We start from the raw sequence: 21208 nt of genomic DNA, 5'->3' as shown, positions 1-21208 counted from the left end.
CTGAGGTGAGGAAAAAAAGGCAGGAAGATTTTTTGAGCATAAAGTGACTTCAGAAAAGTCTTCAGATATTTCCCTTTATCAATTCCCAATCAGTCATGATGAGCTTAAGAAATTCCAACTTGGGGCAGAATGAATTTTGGGTTAGAAAGTCAAAGAGGAAGATGATGACTTTGGCAATAGCCAGAGTGGCTAGCTTTGATGTGCTCAGGGGTCACTTAGCACCTTAGCCCAGTTGTTCAGGCCTAATTGTAGGCAACTTGATTGTTTTCTAGGGGAGCAGAAAAGGAAATGATCCATGTAATGGAGACCCCTAATAATTTTTAAATGTATGGGCAGCCTGGAATGTAACTATCAAAGGCAGCTGTGGTGTATCAGGACTAATTAGCTCTGAGTCACCACTGACTCTGCTAGACTAATAATGCTAACTCTGGCAGAACCACTTAGATGTCTACAGTTCGGAGGAAGCACAGACTGATTTGCTGGTAGGATGCACACCTTGACTTTTTTAGGAAATCAGCATGTACTTGGCCTGTTCTGTTTCCTGATATTCCTTCTGTCTTTCCTTTTCCTAGGACTGTGCAATATAGATATAGGTAACTGGTTGAGGTGGATAGATAACTGGTTGAAAGACAGAGCTGAGAGGGTCGTGATTAGGGGCACAGAGTCTAGCCACAGTGACGAGTGGTGTTTCCCAGGGGTCAGTACTGGGTCCAGTCCTCTTCAATATATTCATCAATGACCTGGATGAGGGGACAGAGTGCACCCTCAGCAAGTTTGCTGATGACACAAAGCTGGGAGGGGTGGCTGACACACTGGAAGGCTGTGCGGCCATACAGAGAGACCTGGACAGCCTGGAGAGTTGGGCGGAGAGAAACCATATGAAATTCAATAAGCACAAGTGTAAGGTGCTGCACCTGGGGAGGAATAACCCCATGCACCAGGACAGGTTGGGGGGTGACCTGCTGGAGAGCAGCTCAGCTGAAAGAGACCTGGTATCCTGGTGGACAACAGGATGACCATGAGCTGACAATTTGCCCTTGTGGCCAAGAAGGCCAATGGCATCCTGGGGTGCATCAAGAAGAGTGTGGCCAGCAGGTCGAGGGAGGTCATCCTCCCCCTCTACTCTGCCCTGGTGAGCCCTCACCTGGAGTACTGGAGTGTTCGGTCCTGGGCTCCCTGGTTCAAAAAGGAGAGGGGACTGCTGGAGAGGGTGCAGCAAAGGGCTACCAAGATGATGAGGGGACTCGAACACCTCTCTTGTGAAGAAAGGCTGAGGGATTTGGGTCTTTTCAGTCTGGAAAAAAGACGGCTGAGGGGGAACCTTATCAACACTTACAAATACTTAAAGGGCAGGTGTCAGGAGGATGGGGCCAGGCTCTTTTCAGTGGTGCCCAGTGACAGGACAAGAGGTAATGGGCACAAACTTGAACATAGGAAGTTCCACCTAAACATGAGGAGGAACTTCTTTACTTTGAGGGTGGCAGAGCACTGGCACAGGCTGCCCAGAGAGGTGGTGGAGTCTCCGTCTCTGGAGACATTCAAACCCCACCTGGACACGTTCCTGTGCAACCTGCTCTAAGGTGACCCTGCTCTAGCAGGGGGTTGGATTAGATATCTCCAGAGGTCCCTTCCAACCCTATAGTTCTATGATTCCATGATATGTTGAGCAGGACTACGCAAAAGCAGCTGTGCTTTTGCAGCTCTGTTTTACAGCTTTAGGCAGTAGCCTGCCTGGAATACCCGACCTTGTTGACTACTTGAGCTCGTCTAAAGCACCAGACAGGGCTAAAATATGTAATTTTAGAATATCAGTTTCCTGTCCAGGTAACAGGCTGCTTAGTGTATTTCCTAATCCAAAAGGAAAACCATGATTTTGAAATAGCTTTGGTTTTGATTCTTTTTGCATCAAAGCAGTAATACTGTTGATTTTAATATGACACAGGAGATCAGTTTAGGATTTCCATCTTAAGGATGCAGAAGCAGCAGAGCCAATCACAACAGGATTCTAACCTTAAAAGGGTGAGAATTCATGAAATACTAATATTTTTCTTGGATGACATTGCATATACAGAACTGAGCTCTAGCTTTTGTGATGCATCAGTTAAAACTGAATGTAGCATTTTAGTCTTTTGCTGTATTTTTGCTGGTTCCCAGCTGTCCTAGAGTCTCACTTATTTGAATACACTTAGCTGTGAAAAAAATCTATTAAAAGCATTCCCAGTTTGAATATGCCCTACTTTTAGCAATGAATCTGTCACCATGTCCATCTGAATCACAGCAAGGTTTTTTTTCCTGTTTGTTTTCTACGAAGCGTAGCTTCCTTGACAATTATCTAATTATGTGAATTTCAGAAATGTAGTTTGCTTGCTAAGGAACACTTCAGTCTAGCGAAATGAGTTTCTGGTCAGGATTCTCTTAAAACCGTACTGGATAGTCATAGGAGTTGGGGAGTTATTTCCCTCCCTAGTTTTCCAAGCTTTGAAAAAGAAAAGGGGCAGCAGAGATTAGATTTGAGAAAAACAAGACCTGCTGGGTTTGATTGTTGAGGTCTCTTTAATAAAAAAATGAAATAAAAAACAAAAATTGAACAAGCAGATTGGACCACTCAGACAAATGCAAATCATCTTTTCCTGGGGAGTCATCCAGCCTTCTCTGTAATCTTTGTTAATGAATTGAAGCATAAACCTGTAAAAAGTATATTCAACCTCTTTTTTTTCATCAAAAATACGTAACTACAGGAAGTAGACCAGGAAAAAAAAAACCAACCAAATTTTTAAACAACCCTAACAGCAATTAAGCAAAGACATGTAAACAGTCTGTACAGATCTTTCTGTGTTGGTCTTATAGCAGGCACTTTCTTAATATTTCATAAACCATTTTGATCCTCTTGAAATTCTCATCCACATAAAATCCTCATCATCTTCATTAGTAGTTTATTCTTTTACTGCAGATGGTTACATTTTTATTACAGGAAGTTAATTCTATAGGGTCCTCCATGGAGTAGTTGATACAGTGAATGTGTAGCATACAGAATAAATTCCCTTCATAAAGCTTTAATTTACTGACTGTTAAAAAGTTGTTAATTCTTGAAATTTGCTCTCCAAGTAGAAAAGATATATTTTTTGCAATGTGTTTGGTGCTAAATTTTATTGTAACTCATAGGCAAGTGCTGACTTGTTAAGGGCAATGAAACAAAATATTGCAAAATTAGTGCCACTTTGTTTTTTCATCACCTGATTTATTTTGGAGGGTTACCATGCAAACAAAAATGTAAGAAATTAATTTCTACCCTAGTAATGAGGGATCTGAAATAGAATGGAGGAATCAGTTCTCATTTGCAGTAAAAACAATTTCCTGGCTACAGATAAGATTTCTTCCAGTGTACCAGTCGTGCAAAGGGGCTTCAGTGTGAATAATGTTTAGTAACACGTTAACATTGGAAACAATTCACTTACTTTTTGGGAAGAATAAGCATGTATCAAAGTCCATCAAGCTCTAGAACATGGGCCATTTATCATTTTCTTTTCTAAGGCTGTTTCTGGCTTTTAGCCTACTAACTTGGGCAGTATTGCCAAATTTCATAAGCCATCCACCTAGTCCAGGCCAAAGCTTACAGGAGGCACGAAAGTTTACCAGGCATGGTTCAGCCAGCCATGAGGCACAACTCAGCCTTGACACAAACAGAGCTGGAGCTTGACGGTGGTGTAAAGGGAGATATGTTATCTTTTGGTGACATTAAAAGTGAAATGATAACCTTTGATTTTGAAGCTTAGCCTTTATATGTAACCATATGGCTGATGTGTGTGTGCTCCTGAGAGGACACAAGCAAACAATAAATCAAATATGGATGTTGCACATCACATAATCCATCAGCTTTGCAGTGCAAACCAAACATACGCTCCCTGCTTTCAAGGGACCATGCTGGGGAGGGCAAGGTTCAAAGCACCATGCTTGAGAGAGCAAAAGTTTCCTAACCAGCGTGCATCTGTTCTTGTAGTACTTTTGTGATGTGGAAAGATGAGTTAATAAAATAAGGGGAAACCTAGGAGGACGTGGTCACTGTTGAGGTGAGAGATTGGCAGTCCAGTTAATACAGCATGTTGTTTCCAGTTTGATCACTGGAAGTTTTAACAGTGCCTTCAGTCAGAGCAGAATTTGGCTATTATTTTGCAAGCTCTTATTGGAGCCCAGATGAAAGAAGTGATTTCTTTATTGGCACTGGCTTTCTAGAAATAACTAGAGAAGTAAGAGAGAACCTTGTAACTTATAAATAGCATCACATAATGAAAATGAAAATGACTCTTTGAGACTTGTTAGAGCCATAAAAAGGCACTTGAATATCTGTAGCAAAGAACGGAATAAGGGCCAGGAATTCTGTTTTCTCCCTGTCAAGGAGAATGAGTAAGATCTGACCTCCTCAGAGACAGGAGAGAATTGGTGCAGTAAAAGGGACTGCCTCGACAATCTTCTCTGCAGAAGAGGCAATGCATTTACTGAGTCCCTTGTACTCCTAAGGGGAAGGAAGGTCCCTGGCCCTGGAGGAGTCTGTCCTACAGGAGCTGTTGGTCGGAGCCACCCAGGCTTAGGTACAGTGAGTGCTCTCTGTGGGAGAGCACCTTTCTGGGCAGTCCACGGTGGTAGTGACTAGGGTGGCTCTGAGGATGCTCCACAGCAGCAGATGTGTCCTGTCTTGAGGAGGCCAGTCTGCTGTAGACTTGTCTGTCTTCCTTCCTGTCTTCTGGCAAAAGGGGAAGTTTTCTTGGGATGCAGATCTTTTTTTGTCACAAAATAAAATGAATATTCTGTAGTGATTTATTGGTTGTTCCTTCTCATTCTATCTTCCTTGTATCTCATTTGCTTTGTAAGAATTCTCTTAAAGTGTCATTCACAGGCTAGAAAATACCTATTTATTGTTATCAGAATAACACGTGCTTTATATGTTGTATGCACACAAACAAGCTATCCTGCTACTCTGTGCCTTCATTCCTTCCACCTATAATTTGCCTATTTTGGTTTCATCTGACTATAAAAGCTGGGGGGACTGAGCCCTGCTCTTTGAAATGGTCCAGGCTGTGCTGGATTCAGGTTTCATGACTCGCTGGCAGCTGCAGTGGTGGAGTTGTAACAGTCCACACCTGGAGAGGAGGAAACACCTCACCTCCCCTCATGCACTGTCAGGGTGAGCAGCAGCTGTGCAGTGTGGGACCATTTGCAAAGCACAAGAGGAATCTAACTATTTGAACTGTGTTTGCGATTCAAGGAGCTGCTCTGCATCTTGTGGATCAGGGAAAAAAAGCCACAGGCTGGGTGAAAGTGTCCTACAGGCTGAGCCATGATGTGCTGCGTGACATGATACAGATAGCTTAACGGAGCCCTGATCTCACTAGGCTCTCTGTGATCTGACATAATATACATAATGTTAATCAGGAAGGCTCTCATAGTGTTTTCCTTACAATCCTAATCTCATTTTCCGTGACATGGGCCCATTTATATCCCTGAGAGATTATCTTACTTTTCGTCCTGTCAGTTGAGTTCATCCAAAATGCAAAAATTCAGTGCTTTATTTATTTTTTTGCCAATGGAGAAATCTGTTTATTATGAGTCATAGAAATGTGAAACAGATGATCAGAACTTCACCACAGTTAGCCTCCCACATTTACAGTCCTATAGTTAATAATGCTTGTGTTGTCATCCTTCTCACTCCCCTCCAGTTTGGGGAAATTGTAACAGTGGCCATGAGCTCTTCAGAAAAACATAAGATGCTTTCCATCCACCTTGTACATTTCATTTCCGTCTATACCACTAGAACGTTTCCTTCCTTTGGGGTAGGCAGGTGTCAAAGTATAGAGCACTATCTAGTTTATCCTGGGGCATGGGGCAGTCCCTTCATCAGAGAATTATTCTGGATCTTACGTTTTTATTACTAAGCTGATGATAAGTCCGCATCTATATACCATAACATTAAGCCACATATTTTGATGCTTTTACTATATTGCTTCAGAAGGGAGATGACTTGATAGTATAACACACCCTCTGATGGATCCAAGAAGGCAGAGGACCATGTAGATCTGATCTGGCTGCATGCCTAATATATGGATAGGTTTCTTATAACTGAATAGAAAAATGAGGAGATGGACTGTTAGGGATGCTGTGGTAAACAGAGTTAGAGTTTTCTGGGCCTAGAATGCCTATTATGCCAAACCATGTGAAATGATACATACTGGTTCTACAGAGGAGACTTTGGCTCACTAGGCACCAAGATAAAATCATTAAATCGTTCAACATGGAATATGAGCTGGTATCTCAGAAATTGGGCAGTAAAGAAAGACAGGATGTGTTTATTATTTATGACATTTTAGACTTAGTGGAAACATTTTTTGTTTTGTGTTTCTTTTTAACATCAAAAATTGTCTCTGTGGAAGGGCCGTTTGATCAGGGAGCGTGTAATGGAACAGAAATGGTTTTAATTTTAATTCAGACCGAATCCAACCCAAGTTATCAGTATCGTACCAGGATGAATATCTGACATTTAGAGACAGATAGTCTATGTGACAGGAATTGGTGATTTAGTTCAGTTCTCGATGGACTAATTTTACATAAAATAATATTTTCACTAATTGATTCATTTCAGAGAAGTGAAAAAACATGGTAATTTGGCCTTATTAACCCAAGAAAAGCAGAGTTACCCTGGCTGTATATAAATGTGAGATTTACATTAATACCATGGCAAAGAAAGCCCATGACATGCTCAGGGTTTCATCAGAGTTTTCCAGACAAATATTTAATGAAAAAAATAATCCTGTATGTTGTTTAGCCTGCTTTTAAGGAAATGACTTAAATGACTTAAAGAACAACTTAGGCCGTTGTTCTGTGCACTCACCGGTGTTTCTCTGGTAACTTTTTGAACCTATTGTGCAATTTCTAAGTCAAACTTGGTGAAGGGCTGAAATGTTCCAAAATGCCTGCAACTGGCCTCAGTAAGGAGAAGGATTCCCCTTGTGGTTACCTGTTCTGCTGGGAGCACACACACCTGCAGAGCTGGGTACCCCATCTCTGGGTCTTAAGCAAGATATACGACAGGTTATGGGGACAGTCTAAGCGGAGGGCTATTTACACAACGTGGAGATCAGTTGTAGGTGCCATGTGGTGGTGTATGATCCTGCAGGGCAAGGGAAGGAGCTGGACTTCTTACGGAGGCAGTGCAGGCAGGTGGTGTTGTAGAACACATATATGTAAGGCTCCTTCAGTCTTCTACTCGTGTAGCAACTTCTGTCACTCTACAGGCATTTAAATAAATGCAAAAAAAATTTTCCAAGTATTTTCTGTTTTACTATGCACAGTTGAATCGTTAAGCAATGTGGAAACACAAGTCAGGTATAAAAAAAAAAGTATTTACTTGCTAGTGCAGCTAGAAATATACATTTTTCCTGTCCTTTTTTTACAGGTACTTTTTCTTAGTAAAGATGATAAATGTCTTAACAGTATTTCACAAATAAAAATGAAGTACCTTTAATGTATCATGCTTTTAGATGTTCTGTTCAGTGCCATGCACAATAAATAAAGACTAATACCCAGGTTTGTTTGTTTGTTTCTTTTCCTCCCTCCCTCTCTTCCCTCTCTTCCCTCTCTTCCTTCTCTTTCTTTTCTTTTATTGCATACCATTTAAACAGTAGTACATTTACTCCTGAGGCTTGATACTTGTGGTAGTGGTATTTTGAATATCCCATCTGATTTTGTCACAGAAACAAACTAGTACCTTGAGGATTGCAGAATTAGTAGTGATTTTTCTTTTCATCTTCCAGTTTGAGTTCTGAGACTGAATAAGCTATGTATCATCCTGCTACCTGGCAGAAGGTTTAAGGCAGTCGTACTCCGTTTATATCCAAGGCATGACTAAAAATTATTTGGTTGTTCCCAAGGAGCAGATATAATGTGCTTCCTTGTTTCTTAAGTAGAGCTAAATCCGGATCTCTTTTCAGTTCTCGGGCATGCACTTACTAGCTGAAAGTCCTGTGATGAAGAATCACATCATTGTTTTAATTGCTGTTCTGCATGATAGAAACAAGGGCAGATGCAGCTCCTTGCTCTCCCCAGTAAATCCAGGCCTGTGGAACATACTTTGAATTGGTGACAGTTTTATGTTCTCTGGAGTAGAAATGAATTACTCTTTCTAGACCAGATGAATTAGAGTTTAGAAGGTAATGCAGGCTGCCTCTGAAGCCCAGAAGTCAGCAATCAGAAAACTTAAATGATGTAGAACTCGTAATTTTCTGCAATCTTTCTTTCTATTGATTCCACTGCTAATTAAATCTGAACCTTTTGGCAGTTCTCAGAACATTTTTATCAAATTCTACAGTGATGATTTGAAGGTCTCCATGTCCAGGGGTAAACAGGGTTTTTACCATAACTCTGTCTGAGCGGATTTAATACACTTTGCTAACATTATTCTCGAGGATAAAAGATGATTTCTTTCTTTTACTAACAGAAATATTTCACAGGTCTTTGACAAATCTAAACTTGGAGGCCCTTGATAAATCGTTTGAGCTTAGTCCACTCTGGCAAACCTTTTTGATTTGATGCTTTTCGTTTTAGCAAATGCTTATCTTGCAACCTTTTCTTCGAACTGTCAAATTATCTTTCTGAGCAAATATAGTAGTGCTACAATGCATGAGAATGAGTGAATCAGTAAATGTTTGATTTTTTTTTTTTCGCACTTCCTTACATGTTTTGTCTGAAATAGGAAAGCACTTTTCATATCTAGCCTTAACTGAGCTAGTGATTGCTGTGGTCAATGGTGAAGAACATCCTTTGTAATGAATGCTGGGAATACCACCCTCAGCTACAATACTGGTACCTAGCACTTAGCTATGAATGGCACAGAGGGAACTTTCTTGGTTTTCTGGTGTTTGATCAGCATTAAAGTAATGTAGAAATGAGGGAGTTACAGTTTAGTGTGCTACTAACCTGTTTCCTGCCAAGACATTTGCTGGAATACTGCATCTCACACACACAGGCAGTTGCAAAGAGACTTTTTATGTTTTCTAGTGCTATAGTGTGGGGCAGGATGGTGATTTACATAGCTAAAGTTTATGTTATCACATGCTTTCTGGAGCAACACTAGCAAAACCAACTTGAAAAGTATCTAGAACAAAGGGTGGTTTACTCAAAAAGAAGAAACTTTGTGTTGTCTTTGTCAAATAGCAAGCATCTTTGTTTTTCCTTTTTTAACCTTTCTTTTACATTTACAGCAAAAGATACTCATACGTATACTTAGCTTGCCACAGGCAGATCTTTTTGTCCTTGCCAGAATTGATTTCTTTCTTGCATCAAGAATGGTTTAAAGAAGGAGATTTTGAACAGAATTTCATACTCTCCGCTGGGTAACATCATTGCCTGATAGTGGTAAGTTAGGGATTTCCTAATACATGGAGAGGATCTCCTGCTGTGTTTTTTGGACTAGACAATATGCTGTTCAAATGCAAATTGTGTATATTATTTTAATAATTATAATATTTTAATATATTGGAAATCCTCTTAGCAACACTACAGCTAAATTAGTGGTGGAACAATGATATAAAACGAATGACTTGCTATTGGAAGTGGAGGCACTATCTATGTTCTGTTCATATAGGCTCAATTTCTGAAGAAAGACTAAATAAGATCCCAGTCCTGCAGGATTATTTCTGTGAATAGAGTAAATCTTTTCAGGATAAGAGCCTTTGTAATTTCTAGTTGAGGAACCGTATCTGCCTGTCTGCTTTGTGATGCACCTCCACTATGAATGCATAACTAATAATACTCAGTTTTAATTCCTTGCAAAAGCAGTGACTCTAGCTTTGTCCATGAGTTAAATCTGGAATAAATGGGGAGCAGGCATTGCTGAGGCTTTTAGCACATTGATAGCATTCTCTTTTGCCCTGCGAAGTTGCCTTGTTTACAGCCTGCGTTCGCAACAGACTCGCCTGTGGAAAGGCAAGAGCTTGGATCTCCACTGCTCACAGATCTAGTTCCTTTGCAGTATCTAATGAAACAGCCTGCAGGTAGAAGAAGATGATGAGATGTTGACGTGATGAAGCAATGCAATTTTAAAAATTGCTTAACCTCGTAACTCAGTGGTGGCAGCTGGAAGCATATTTTCCTCTTGCCTGTTGCACGAGCTCTGATGAATGCAAGGCTCTGGTGCTGCGCCCAGGGCTGCAGGTGTTGTGCTCCTGTTACAGGGAGAGGGAGGGAGCAATGAGTGATATGTGGAGCTGAGTTTATTTTTAGGCTAACTAAAGTCTTCTAATCAAAGTACAGCTGTTATGTTAGTCCAGCTCCATCATTATGGTTAATAATACAATTAAGACATGGACTTTCTAGTACCTGTTCCCGTCTCTGGTGTTACGCTCACCCTTCCAGCATCCTCTGGGTCCCTGTGCTGATGGTGGTGATACTTTTCAATGAGAATCGAGGGGACAAATGACTGAGGTTATGGTGAATCATTAGCGTGGTGGCTCTAGGAGGAATTTCGTGCTAGCAGTGGCGAGCCCTTACTGCCTTCTCCTAAGTCCACTTGGAGATGTTTTTACAGGTTTTCTAGCACAGTTGGCTTACTTCATTGATTCCCAGTTCCACACTATGCTTGTTTCTCTGTTTGCTACCGCTAAAACTGGTTTTGCCTGACTCACTCCTTTACACCGTGATTTGTATTTACAGGCTGATGCCTCTGGTATTTTCCTATGCTGCCCTTAGAGTTTGGTTTTATTCTAGGGTTATAGATAATTTTGTGATTTTTCGTGATCCTACAGTTAATAGCTTATGGAGAAGTTCAGGTTTTGTTTTCATAACCCTTGGAAATAGGAAAGAAATTTGGAATGAAAGAGCTTTCTGAATATTTAGCTTGCATCTGATTTTTTATGTTAATGCAGACTTTCATGTGAATGCAGCTTTTTTCAAGTGAATATAAGCCTGGCTTTCAGCAACTGAGCTTGGTTAGGTTAATTCGCAGCTTAAGGAAAGCTGGTGTGACTTCTACAATAGCTTCTGCCTGAAAGAGACTTGATGGTGAGGTCTTCCTGCCCGGCAGGCATACTAAAATAATTCCCTGTAAGAGGGTTTTGAACAAACTCCCTACTCCTCCATGAAGCTGTGACAGACTGCAGAGCCAGGAAAGGCGAATACACCAGGTAGGTTTTGGGAGTCCCTCCTGGTGATGGTCTGTGTTTTACAGTAGGTGGCAGGGAGCCAGTACTCAGTCCCCTCTGTCGTCTTAAGGATCCATCAAAACTAGGGCATGTCCATGGTAAATAGATTCAAATCAAACAGGTGCTCTGAGAGCAGTAGAGGTTTCCTGGGGGAGGGTGAGGTGGGCACCCTCAACTCTGCGTCTGCATCACAAATCTCGGGCGGAAGAAATTAAACTTATACCCTGTTTTTTTCTTGTTGCTGTGTGGCACTGATGTAAAGCTCTTTCTGAAGTAAAGAATAAAAATGACACCCTGTTTTCCAGAGTTGAAAGATGACAACTTAAATCTCACATTTGTTCACTTTTACTGCTGATCATTTTAGTGAAAACATTCACTGGGAGGTTCTTCTTTGTAAGAGATGGATACTATCTGGGCGGTACGTGCAAAATGCTTACCAAGATGAGCTGTCTATTCCTTTGCTCATGGAGATTTTCCCCAGTCAGATAATACAGTATGCGTTAAAACTCCAGCGACTACCCTTCTAAAAATGTCTTTGTTAAAATAGACTCTCTGATGATTTACCTGAACAATACGTTTAATAAATCATATTTTGTGTGTCAGGTTATTTTTCTAGATTTGGTAAGCTTATCCTTGAGGTATTTGCATGGGGTTTTTGTTAATTTTTATTTTTTTTTTACTTTCTGGGTGCTGGTTCTTAAAGTTTCTCTCTTCAATAGTAATTGTACAAGAATTTTAGATTTTACCCATTAAAAGAAAGTAATTTGGGTGAGCATACTTCACCAAACAATATTTATAGCTCTACGTAAAGTTTCTTAAAGAATACTGGTTTTGAAAGGATGACTGGTGAAACAGAAATATTTTCAATATTCTCAGAATTGTATATACCAGTTGACCAACCCGTTTCTTTTTCTTAGTGTGCATTTTTTTTCTTCATAACAATTTTGCATCTCTTGTCAGAGTAAAGAAACCTCGATTGCAATGTGGCTGTAAGTCAGCAAAAATATGTATGTATGGGAATGACATGTTAGGTGTATATGTATGACTCCTACCTGCTTCAGGATTTCTGTGTTGAAATAATACACGGTTTAATCAAGCCAGATTATGCCATAGCCTCTTAAACCACAGTTACATTTGAGGAACTCATTTTTGAAACTTTCAGGAAAAATATTCTAAATTAAATAAATACATATTTTTCTGTCTTATTTTTTAATTGATGAATTCAGTTAACAAGAACACATTTCTTATAAATGAATGAGGGATTCACTATGAGGGATTGCATGTTGGGTTTACCTGCATATTAAATAGTTTATCAAAATGCCATTTAAAGGTTGAAGAGAAGATTTTCTAGGAAACAGAAGTTTCTAGAACTTCCTGGAAAACCTGAGTGAGGTCTTTGGAAGATGACTTGGTCAAATTTCCAACTTTGCTGACCTCTGTGACTTGCCTGTTTTTCTGGAAGAGTAATCGCTTGCTTGTTCCAGACAAAACCTCCATACAAGAAATCCTGCCACAGGTGAAATCATTTGCTGATTTCCTTTGGCAGGGGCAAGAGACTCTCTTCGTGTTCCTGTTCCTTCTGTTCCTCAGCAAATTCTGAAACTGTTCTTTAAGACACGCAGCCTCCATGGAGCAGTTATTGCAAAAGGTTGTTTTGACTCTTTGTGACTGGTGGGTGTATTACCATTATAACTTCACTTGCCTTCAGTAAATTCAGATAGAAAAAATTAACATATGATAAATTGCTTTCAAAAATACCATGTTAGAAGAAGATAATCTGTGCAGCAGAGCAAGGCACTTATGAGTTAGAAAGCATCCGCTGTGGTTGCCCATGCAGTGAGAGTGAGTAGACAGAAAAGTTGTTCTCCAAGGGGCTGGGACTCTGCTCCTCTGCAGGAACTATGCCTCCTTCTTCCGACTGGAAAGTCAGAGAAGGTCTCCCAGAGGGGCTTATGCTGGGAAAGGAGAAGGGAGGAGATGGCACAGTGCTTGGGGTGATGGTTTAGGCAAGGCGTGCCTTATTGGGTGACTCTGTCTCCAGCCCCAGCACTTCCAGACTGCTGCCTGACTGTCCTGCTTCTGGAACCAGGGTTGGGCTGTGAGAGTGCGCTGATGGGTTTGCAGGCTCACAGTCTGGTGGGGAAACCTACTTTGGGTTTTCCAGTGCTACCTCTGTAGCATTTGCGGAAAGATCACAGACAGTAGGAATCTGTGCGTTCTATATTTTGTAATTGTTTTTTTCTTTTACATGAGGAAAGCATTTGTTAAAGCAGCTTCCTGACATCCAAATTAAAAAAAAAGAAAAAGGATAAGAAGGGAATAAGCTCTGCGTGTGCGTTACAAATTGCTTAAAGGACGGGAACTAAAGTTAGGCAGCTGATGTAAAATTCGATTAGCATCCAAACCAACCATTTAATTTATAATTTTCTGACAATGTGAGATGAATTTATGAGTGCTTTTGACTGGTGTCTTTCTTGTGTGGCACCTACAATTTTTTAGGTATATCTTTGACATTACTACCCAAACTGTAACTTAAAGAGGACAAAAAGGGAAGATTTCTTAAATACTACTCTGTTTCTGTTTTCAAGCCACAAAGCTGGATCTTTCATCTAGTGTTTTGTACTATTTTTGTGTTGGTCATATCTCCTATGTTTTACTGAAGCTATATTCTTGCTGTCACTATGAAACTATATTCTTGCCGTCACTATGAAACTATATTCTTGCCGTCACTATGAAACTATATTCTTGCCTATTGTTTGTGTAGTTCAAGGAGTACTCATTCTGGCTTCTCTTCTTGAGTAATGCATAGACGGGGCAAGAATTTGCTTTACTTTATTTTGAAAGATATGGAAGAACTTTTATACATTTTTGAATATAGCTTCTTGTTCACTGTAATTTTTGAGCTTTTTGTTAGCTTCATTTTCTATCGTAAGTGGTAAGAGCAATTTGAACTTTCTAGCTATTATAACAGACTACAGAAAGAGCTAAGCTACATAATCTTTTTTACAGTTTTCAAGGTTTTGGTTTTTTTTTTGTGAAGGGCTTGTGGGAAAGGCCACATGCGTTCAAACATGAAAACAGATACTTAAAAGGATTAGGTGAAAAAGCAGAGGAGGGCTCCTTTGGAAAGGAGGCAAATTAACAGCTTTGACAAAAGCTACTAGAAAAATGCCAGAGGTCCATACCGTTCTGAGTCAGAGCTTAAATCTGAATGCAATTTATGCCTTTAGAAATGCTTCGTCTAATGGTTGGTACTAAGGTCATTTTTTTAGCGTGACAAACTAGTGTATTCATTTTCAATTGAACCTTAATATCTCTAGATAGATAACACCTTTCCAAGCTCTTTGGAGCTTGGAAAATCTAAGCTCCTTGACATGCACAAAAATCATGGCATTTTGTATTTATGCAGGACTCTGAATACTATGTTCTCATCCAGAAGCCATTCCTAAGTAGATAATAGTATCTTTCTGATATAAACAAATCAATCCCCTTTCAGTTTGGTAAAGTTCTCATTTTCTCCATGTTTATTTTCCATGAGTGATGTTTTGCATGCCATATTCTTCCTATAGTGTCCTCTGCAATTAATTTATATATATACAATAAGTATTAAAAAAAAAAAAAGCTGTTTTCTGAGCAGAGGTTAATTTATAATGAACCTTTTTTGCCATTGCTGTGCACAACCAGTGCCTGGTGCTGAACTGGCGGGTCCCTCTGATAAGCAAAGACCGCAAGTGGCTTTTTCAAGAGCTACTTATGATGGCTTAGGCATTATTGAATTCAGCAGTAACACTCCTCCATCGCAGCGCTCTATTGCCTCACACTGTGGTTGAGGCTGAAGAAGTGAATTTAGATCTGCAAAGATGATCTAAAATTCTCTGTGGTTGTCTATAAATTTTCATGTATGGAGATTCAAGAAAATTACTTCATTATCTTTTACAGCCCACTGTGAATGGGAAAAGTGGGATAAAATTGAAAAAAAAAATAATCTTCTGCCTGTCTTCATTATGTTATGAGCTGAAATAATCAAATCACGTTTTTGAACACCTGATGCAATATTGTCTGCCTGTTCTCATAAAATGAAAACATCAGGTGGAAGTACCACAGCTTTCCCAGATGACTCAGTGGCTCAATTCATGTCAATACATATCAATAGATACAAATAATGACATTTCCAGTGTCGTTGCTTGAATATGAAAGAGTATATGAAAATACGCTGTGAAGGTTCTCAGAGTGGTCTGTGAAGACGGCTTATTTTGTCACCAGGAATGAATGCTGCTGGAGCATCTTCATCCATGCGCTGTGCCTGTGGCAAGCACAGAGGTCTGAGCAGCGTCACCTGCCACCCAGGAGCGAGACAGGACATCCCCTGGGACGTCACTGGTCTCCAAGCCTGGATATTGCCTGGGCACATTCAAAGTGCTAGCACTTGCCTGGTTTGTTGAAAGGGGTTTTTAATAGGTGTCAACAAATTCTCTTTCTGGAGAATAAAAGACAGAAAAATACTCAAGTTTATAGGCCTGTCTCCCTTATATTTGTGGGCAACAGGCCTACAGAGCTCTTTCACTTTTAGACCTCTCTGAATCTGTGTTTGGTTTTACTGGTGTGTTTTTTTCTCTCTCATTTTAGTCGTGTAGAGTACAGCAGAGCAAAAATCCTTCATCCTGTTTCCCACATTCTGTCCATAACACACAGCGCTCACCATTGTCCAGGTCAATACACCGAGCTACAAGGACTCCTCTCACCCTGTGTCTATGATGTGTACTGTGTTCTTCAGCAGATTAGTTTAAAAACTATGATGATCCTACACTAACTATATAAGCAAGAAAGATTACCATTTTGACTATTCCTGAATATTTAATCTTTTCCGCCAATAACAGCACCATTGCAGATAATCCATGTTGTGTTTTAAATCAAAACGACACAATTCTCTGCCCCATAGTTTTTCTGTAGTCCCTCTGCATTTCACACCTGGAAAAGGCATTTCTAGTTCCCTAATGTCCATAGTCTGTCTTTTTATTTTATCAACTGCCTTGGTTTGACAGGCTTTTCCACAATACATAGGTTTCTAAAGGTAAAATTAAAACTTCAGAGGTGAAATACTCACAAATGATGGAGCAGTAATATCCAGAGTTACTGGTGAGAGGGAAGGAAGGTGTTAACAGCTATCACAGTTTATCTTTAACCAAGGGTTGCCCTGTTGTGGAAGAAATTAATGTCTGTTGATTTCTTTAAACCTTTCTTTGCTTCCTACGTTGCATAGCAGTTGTAAGCTTCAGTTGAAAGAAATGAATGTAAAGCTATTAAGAACAAGTGCAGAGTTTGGTGTAACACAGATGGATCTTGGAAAATAATATATAGAATATTATAGAAAGACTATTGCATAGCACTGTTAGGGTGTTGCGCTGCGGTGGGGAATAGCTCTCAAGCCTTTACTTTAGAAAAATACATTGTGAAATTGACATTCTTTAAATGCTTGTCATTTCAGAAAACCATTCAGAACCTTGAGGTTGGTTTTTCTGTGTTTATTTTCCACCCCAGCTAATACATTATGAAGCAAACATGTAAACCTTCATATTAAGTGTTGGGAAAATGACAGAATATGTTGCATTATCCTGATGATGTACTCAATAACTTCTTACTCCAAGAACTTCCTACTTGAGATGTGTTGCTTGAAAACCAGTTTTCAGAGTTATGAAGACTTATGACCATGCAAATATGTACTCAGCAAGGGAGTGAATGGAGACTGAAATGTAGGCATGACAAAGTGAGTCCTTTTGGCTGTGTGGCTCTTGAAGATTAGTTTAAATTATTTTTGTCCACAGATTCTCAGGAGTAGTTTACAAGGAGGTAGAAATAATACAAATGCTCCTTATAGATGGGGAATATTCTGATATTCTGTCCAGGTCAGCAGCAGCAGAAGGATTAAACCCCAATGTACACTTACTTTATAAGAGGGAGAAGGGATGAGTCTGGAAGTACAGTCATTGTCTTTCTCCTCTCAGCACAGTGAAAAGACTGTGACATTAAACTCACGGAGATAAGGTGCCACAAGAAGGTTGTGTCTCTTTACGTAGACATGTGGAAAGAAGTAGAATTACACAACGTAATGAAGCCTTCGAGAAATTACTACATTTCCAATCTTGTAAATGGTCATCAAATCACTGAAGAGCAGATCTGATTTTGCGTTGCAGTAAATCAGAGCACAAGAGAAACAGAGTAGTGAGCATACCTTGACTAAGCTACCGATAGTAGTACAGCTTTGGAGCCTGAGTACTTGGGTCTTTTATGTCACCCATGGAATTAGCAATTGGACTTTATGCATCTAAAAAATTCCGTACCTCCCATTCACATACTTAAATCATTGTCCATTTGGCTATTAATACAACTTAAAAATTCTTTGTGTAATAGGGATGAACTACAGTTACAAAAGGAAATACAGGTATGGGGGCGAGCTGGAAATCTGTTAGTTTATGGCAGCCAGCTTCTGAAGTGAGTACTCTATTATATGATGTGTTTAGGTTGCGCTAGATCTTGGCAGTGTTTGAAAAGTTGGAAGTAGTGCCAGTGTAGTGTAGTTCCTACCTTGGATCCACTGATCTAGGCGTATAGTGGATATTACACCCAAACTGCTAAGAGAGGAAATGGAGATTTGGAGGTAATTTGACAGTATCTGCAGCTGTGAATTGGAGAAGGTTTGAGAAGAAGAAATCAAAGCAAAAACTGAGGAAATATTTTTTTAATCGTTCTGGAAGGGCATGCCAAATTTTACTGGATGGAGGCAAATATAAGGAGACATCAGAAGAGGTACTGTAAAGGGAAGAATTAAATGTGTTAGAGAAAGCAGGATTTTGGTGGTGGTATACCACCATGTATCTGAGTGGGCATCTCAGTGTAAAATACTGCAGGAGAGACCTCTAGGTCACGTTTCTGTGATAAGGCATTAATGACTTTAAAAATAGCTAAATGTGCGCCCAAGCTAATTTTTAAAGGCATTCTTTAATAGCTTGTATATCAAGTAATCAGGAAAATTAAAACCCCACTAGCTCACTCGGCTTTTAAAGTTTAATTATGGTGGGATTTTATTAATATGTCTTATCTTTATGCAAGAAAGTGACTATCTGGAAACCCACATGTTTATGAATTTCAGGAAACATCTGGGAAAAGCTGATTATAAGAGAATGTCACGAAGGTATGCATAACAAATGCTAACAGAACTGGTAACTGAAAAATTGAGAGTTGAGCAAACAACTGAACCCCGTCTTTTTTGAATTCTAGATACTGCCTCTGGATCTGCATTGAAAAAGACTCCACCTTATTAGAGGTTGGTGACTTTTCTCTTTTCAGTTCTTACATCCAGTTTTAAAATAATTATTTATTACCATGTTTAAGTAATGAAAGGAAAAATACGAGCTTCTTATTAGCAAATGATTAGTCCCAGTGCAAAGGAAAAAGTGGTAAAAACATTGTTAATTCAGAAATTTATGCTGAACTAATGCACAGAAGCAGTGTTGTGCTTTTGATCTCATCAGCGTGGTTAGTTTTTAAATGTTAGCTATATGGAAATATAACAATTTAGCATTCGGTGTGCTGGCAAGGTTTTTTGATTCAAGTGCTTCTCTGGTTTGAATTGATATTTGATATGTATATCCATCAGTTTCTGTTGGAAGGTTGGAGTACTCTGTACTTCTGAGTGCCATGAAAACCACACCAAATGAGCTTTTTGTATATATAATACAGAAGCATAAGACCTGATCTGTATTTTTGTTGACTCTTCAGAAATGACCTATTGGGTTCTACAGTGTGTATGTGTTTGCAACATGGAAGTGTTACCCACTAATGGTACCCACTGATCAGGTTAGAGCAGGCTAAAGAAGCCCTTCCTGACCTGGCTCTGGATATACATATTGCTGGGCAATTGGAAGCCATAGCCCAGTGATGACTGTATTCACCATATGAAGGTGGACCAACTTTGGGCTACCTATAAAGTCATGTTGCACTGCAATAAGCAACACTGCGTGCCTCGGATGATGCTAGTCTGGTAAGATGGACAGCTGAAATAACAGTGGCAGCTGAGCTGTGTGTAGTGATTTCTGATCCATCTAGCTGCATATAGCAGTGTGCTTAGATTTTCATTAGGGGTATGCAGGCATTATTTATCCCACCTGAGGGTCACTTAAAGAATGCATTAAGTTAATGTATATTCCTAAGACTGTCATTCAAGTGAGAACATAAACAAGAGACATTTTAACACAATTTTGGAAATGGTTTTCAGTGTATGGTTTGAAATGCCTGAAATGAGATGCACTATTCTGTTGTAGAACAGGACCAAAGGAAGTCATGGCTTCTAATGGCAAAACATGGTTCCTTAGCTTAAAGTTATTTAGCACTGACATGTTAAACTTCTTTGTCTTTTACCTCCTATAACTTCATTAATTTTCTGCTGCTAGACAAGGAAGGCACCATCTCAGAGTAGTACTATAGTGAGTCCTGTGGATATCTACCTCTAGCCCAAATTGTTCTGGGAGTCTGAAACTTGGTGTCTTTGAATGATATATTGAAAAACTGTTTTGTTGAATATTTGTGTAGTACTGAACACAAGGGATTTGTGCATTATAAAGAAAATAACAGTAATTATTCTATGTATTGTGGTTTTTTTGTGAAATGCCTCCTTGCATTTCTATTTTGCATGCTGCTTCAGTTAATTTAATGAACAAATTAATGTAGATCAAACTTAATTTTGTAGTCTTCGTTAGCTAACCTCTTTGAAAAATAGTCCAAAATCTGTTTTAACTGTTTAATTCATTCTTATAGAGTCAAATGTTTAGCTGTTTTGTCTGTTTCCAAAGTACAATGACTTGACTTTTAGTATACCGTATTGTTCAGTGCTAGTGAAATGGCATATGTTGTAGGCGTGATTTCAGACATGATTTCTACCCTTAGAAATAGTGTTTTTCAGATCATGTCTTTGGACCTTGATTTATCACATAATCTCTGCACGGAGCTAAATCTTCTGTTCACTGGCTTTGTTTACATACTAAAAAGCTGATTTCTACACTAACAAAGACATAAGTGCAGCTTATTAGTAGTTATTTGTGATTCCAGTGCCTGATTAGAGTTCCTGAATGTCAGTGAGTGTTTTTCCATTTGGATGATGAGTATGGGATAAAGCTCACTTACCCCTTACTGAGTATGGGATACTGTTACACTGTGCTTAGCTTCATACCAGACTGTAATAGTTCTGCTCCTTACAGAAACTGTGCTTAAGCTCTTAATTTGATTTACAGGTATAGGTGGAGCTTCTTATCAGCCAGATCTGACAGAGCTATTAGCCATCCTTGTGTGGCAGTGTGGGAGGAGAGCGCGCTTCTCAACCTGTAGCAATGCACGCTGCTGCAAGCAGACTTTCATAGGGGTTCTGTCCTCTGCTTATTACATCTTATTACAACTTATTACGTCTTTTTTTTTTTTCTTGGGACAAGTGTTCATGAGACAGATCTTTCATTCCTGAAACTTGCTTTGTATCTGAGATGAGGTCCATCAAATACACCTTTTCTGTTTAAGAAAGATTTTATCCACCTTTGTTGCACTGTTCCTCACACTCAATTTTCCATGTACATGTCGTCATACTTTCCTTACCAATAAGCCCATAATTGGCATGGTACATGCTGTTACTTTCTGATTAAAGAACGACAATTCTCCCGCTTATTGTTCTGTACGAATGAACTCGTGATCCCAGGAGCAGCTGGATATACCTGATGCTTTTTGTTTTCATTTGAAATGGCCACAGTCTCCTGCTGTTTCTAATTTATAACTGCCATCAGTTAAAGATGAATATTACTTTTATTCTTTGGCTGAAAAACAAAAAAAGCAAAATGAAGGACAAAGGGCCTTACGGAGGAGTGGGAGGTGGAAGTGCAGGAGTCTGCACTTCCCTGCAGTGGCAGATAGCGTTGCTTATTCTCCCGCTGGGACATCAGGTAGGGCTGTGGGTCTGTGCAGCTGCAGCAAGCCCACAGGTCAGG

The 21208-nt window shown here is 39.6% G+C and overlaps 1 protein-coding gene across 1 annotated transcript in view; it reads left to right on the top strand.

The window, feature by feature from the left end:
- Positions 1-21208, top strand: part of CNTN1 (contactin 1) — a 259953-nt gene that overhangs the window by 61248 nt on the left and 177497 nt on the right. The window contains exon 2 of the mRNA XM_054188409.1: positions 18462-18507. The gene's annotated coding sequence lies outside the window, so the exon portion shown is untranslated. The remainder of the gene's footprint in view (positions 1-18461; positions 18508-21208) is intronic.

The sequence above is a fragment of the Rissa tridactyla genome, chromosome 1 (assembly GCF_028500815.1).
Source record: "Rissa tridactyla isolate bRisTri1 chromosome 1, bRisTri1.patW.cur.20221130, whole genome shotgun sequence".
Classification (NCBI taxonomy): Eukaryota; Metazoa; Chordata; class Aves; order Charadriiformes; family Laridae; genus Rissa; species Rissa tridactyla.
The sequence above is the reverse complement of the archived record's forward strand: the minus strand, read 5'-3'. Positions and strand labels throughout refer to the sequence as shown.